We start from the raw sequence: 4,341 nt of genomic DNA on the forward strand, positions 1-4,341 counted from the left end.
TACGTTGAGCAGCCACTCTTCTCCATTGTCCAGCAAGTACTCATTCCCCGGCAAAGGCCACCTAGAACGCATGCCATTCCAGAACGCCTTTGCCTCTGTACACGCAACTAGTGCATGGAAAGAACTGTCCTCTTCTGATCCACAAAGTGGGCAAGTAGCACTAGTTGCATGCCATTGTTTGTTGATTGGCTTGGTCTCTTAGTTCCTAGAAATCTGCAAAATATGCTTCACTTGAAGAAGAAAAAACCTTCCTATCCATGGGTCAACCAGCGTAGAGACTGAAAACTATCGACGTTATGGATCAGCAGTAGAAGTATGTGAGGAGACTTTTTTTTCCTTTGAGAAACAGCTCATGGTTCAGAATAAACATTGTAACATATATACATGAACTTAAAAATGTACTACTTTCGAAATAAAAGAACTGGATTGTATTATATATGTCGACTTAACTGTGCTAATTATGTTCATCATAAGGAGCTTATTAGCTACCCCTGATTACTGTGGAATCAATCATCCAGTTGTTGTCCTATTCATTGACTAACTTAACCAAGCATGTCCACCAATTCGAATCTTCACCCATGCTGCTCACCAAGATGCTCTTTTTGTTTGACAACAACCCCGCAGGCTAATTATAAAAAGGATACTTTTGCAAAAATAATGTGACAAGATTGTAAGTATAAATTATTTCCCCTGCTTAAGTGAGAACATTTTGTGTTCTTGTGTGGGATAATGGTCCTTCAACTCCAACGGGCATGTTGTACTAAAAGATAATGAAGACGCCAAAAATGCATGTTCAGCAGATGTAGCAGCTACCTAGCTGTGGTGGTATATACTTCTACTAGTAAGATACCTGAATGGACACGTTTTCCATCACTCAGATGATCGGCTCAATTCAACCGTTCTTGAGTAGTTGTGCACACACACACACACACACACACACACACACACACACACACACACACATTATATATGCATGGCCATGTTAGAGTGGAATCAACTTCTAGCTATAAAAACCGAGGAGCAGCCACCAGAACGTACCACACAGATAGATTGAGCTGCATGCATTGTTGGCCGCACCCACACTAGATATTACGTCGACACACGTGCAAGGGTACAACTGCTAGCTCGACCAATATGCCTCCAAGAAATGACAAGGACGGCGGTGAGGACATCACCGTCGACCTCTATCCATTCATTCGCGAGTACAAGGGCGGCCGTGTCGAGCGCTTTCTGCGCAGCCCATTCGTGGCAGCGACTGAGGACCCGGCAGCCAACCGTGGAGTGGCAACGAGGGACGTCATCATCGACAACTGCACCGGCGTGTCAGCACGCCTCTTTCTGCCTCCAGATGCTGCAGCCGCCGGCGAGAGGCTTCCAGTCATCATGTACGTGCACGGTGGATCGTTCTGCACAGAGAGCGCATTTGGCCGCACATACAATAACTATGTCAGGTCCCTCGCCGCACTGACTGGGGCTCTCATCGTGTCTGTGGAGTACCGTATTGCACCGGAGCATCCCGTGCCTGCGGCCTATGACGATGCATGGGCCGCGCTCCAGTGGGTGGCGTCCCTCTCAGACCCCTGGCTGTCTAGCTACGCCGACCCGGAGCGCACCTTCCTAGAGGGCGACAGCGCCGGCGGCAACATCGTCTACAACACGGCGGTGCGTGCGGCTGGCGGCGGTACAAACATCGTCAACATCGAGGGGCTTGTCATCGTTCACCCCTACTTCTGGGGGGTGGACCGGCTGTCTAGCTCCGAGGCCGTTTGGGACGGCGTCGCCATGTTTACGCCAGACTTTGTGGACAGGCTCTGGCCGTACGTCACGGCTGGCCAGCTTGACAACGACGATCCATGGATAAACCCTCTGGACGGGGACATTGCCTCGCTGATGTGCCGGCGTGTGCTGGTCGCCGTCGCTGAGAAGGATAGCTTGTCTGGCCGTGGGCGCCGGTTGGCGGCTTCCATGCGCAACCTCATGTGGGCCGACGATCAACACGCGGTGACATTGGTGGAGTCAGAGGCCGAAGACCATGGCTTCCACCTCTACAACCCCATGCGTGCGACCAGTAAGACACTCATGGAGAGTATCATACAGTTCATAAACCAGCGGCCGCTTTTCCGCCGGAACGGCACGAGCTGCATCTGCAGGCATGCCAAGGTAAGGACCAGACTTCCTCCTCTGCCGTCCAGCCCATTCTGGGTGTGCCTACCAGGCCCTATGTGGACGTATTTGGTTATGGGGTGGCCATGAAGGATTCCAGTGGCCCAACAAATACCACACGTACTAGTTGCTTGCAGATTGGTGGACATGAACGAAGATCATCACCCAGGACTAGAAGATATGGGTTATCTCTCGGCCACCCTATAACATCCAACATGAGGTTCCTGTTATCAGCAACGACAGCACCTCGGGGTGGTTTTGTTCGTTTTCACAAGTTCATCATCTAACCAACCAAGTTTGGGGATCCCAAACCAAACCAAATCAAGCGCTTGAGAATCACAATGTCGGGGTTAAGGGCTCGTCATGCTCCTACATAATTGTAATGCTACAGGGACCTCCTTACCAAACTGTTTCTTTGGGCAAAATGGTACCCAAATAAATGTCTATTGTTTATCTCCTTTTTCTTTTCTTCCACAAACTATGTGTGTAAGATCCTATGTACAACTCATGTATTCTCTGTATTGTCTTACATTGGATTTATATGAATTATAATTATGCACAACTATATAGACATCAGCGCCTCCTGTGTGTTCAGAAAAAGATAATGACCATATCTTCATTGTGCAACTTCTCCACTGTTGGCTTCATCCTATCCCTGCCCACCAGAATCCAGTCATCTAGTTCATCTATATATGCCATAAATAACAGAAGTACATAACAAACTGAGGAGAACAAAAAGCTATGAACTAATTAAAGGTACTATACTCAGTTTCCAAGCTATGAATCCAGTCATCTAGTTCATCTATATTCCATGTGTTTTTGCTGAGATGCAACCGCACGATGTTCTGGTGTCGGAGGCTCTCGAGGTTGCAGAACTCATTGTGGAATTTCTCATGACCACCGTCAACATGTGTTGGCGTGTCGTCATGGAACATCTTCACAGCAATGTTCTTCCCATATTCATGTACACCCTATATAAATTTTGCATTTCACATGGTTCAGTAGTTTTGTGTGCTTAATTAGCGGTATATCTGTTTTTTCCCTCTTCGGTGAAAAAACCCTGGAAAATGTCTGGATGTATAGATAGATAGGGCAGAAGCAAGTATTTGCAGGTGATGCGCGTAAGACAGGGCAAACAAAGGAAAAAATCAGAGCATCCCGTGCACATAAAATCATTTGCATGAGGATTCAGTTGTGGTATTTCTTGTTAGTACTACTAAACGCTTGTTGGCCAAGAGCGCGTCGGCATCGATATCAACAAGCACATGATCATTGCTGAATGTCCTTAAGGAGTCACGCTTAGTAAGTTGTTTCTGTCTTGGATGGATGTGGTAGCCAGTTGAAAGGATACTTTATTTATCCTTAGTTGCTTCATCTAGAACTATTAGTAAATGGCGTCATCAAGTAGTAGTTAGATTCAGTATACTATACGTACACACATACATATATGTGCAGTCATGTGTTTAATCAATCAATCAGTGGAACGTACGTTACCATGTAAACTTTGCTGTGGGCACCGGCACCGAGGCTGCGCTCGTCGGAGAAACCGTCGGTGAGCTCTTGGATGGACAGGCGATCATCCATTGGCCCCGGTTGGTGGTCGTCGTCGTCGGAGAAAGGTTCCGCGGTCTCATCGTGGTCCATGCTGATGCTGTTCGTTGTCCTGGCGGAGAAGAGAAATAGGAAGGCAGCAAGGGGTGATGATCGAATAAACTGTGTGTTCCTTGATCTCTGCAGTGGCGGAAGACACGCCTACAGGCTACAGCTCAGTGGAATCCTCATCATGTTTTTTTGGTGTTGGAGCAGCAGCAGCTTATGCTCAGTGGGACTCTCTACGGACGAACCGGAGGTGGAAATCGATGGAGATGCTGCTTATGATAGAGATGGGTAGCTAACAGTGGTGAAGTAGAGCAGATGCGTATGACGGAGTAGAATGGTCTCATTTAAGAGCAGTCATAATTTAGCTTGTGTTTGTGGGGAGGTGGATCAATCGGCATTGGAAGTCATGCATCTTGGAGCAATATAGGGTTGTCCTGCAATAGTTCGTTAGCAAAGCAAAAACTGCTTTTTTTTCTTTAGTGCTAAATTGTTCTAATGTGATGAAGACATCAACACATGTAGGAATCGGCATTGAGGCCGAAGCGTTGGCGGAGAAATATTTGGGCACATTAAAGCAAA

General features: G+C 47.3%; 1 pseudogene; it reads left to right on the forward strand.

Moving 5' to 3' along the window:
• The first annotated feature begins 1,134 nt into the window (after positions 1–1,134).
• Positions 1,135–2,450, forward strand: LOC123061293 (probable carboxylesterase 3; annotated as a pseudogene).
• Positions 2,451–4,341: the final 1,891 nt, after the last annotated feature.

The sequence above is a fragment of the Triticum aestivum genome, chromosome 1A, assembly GCF_018294505.1.
Source record: "Triticum aestivum cultivar Chinese Spring chromosome 1A, IWGSC CS RefSeq v2.1, whole genome shotgun sequence".
Taxonomy (NCBI): Eukaryota; Viridiplantae; Streptophyta; class Magnoliopsida; order Poales; family Poaceae; genus Triticum; species Triticum aestivum.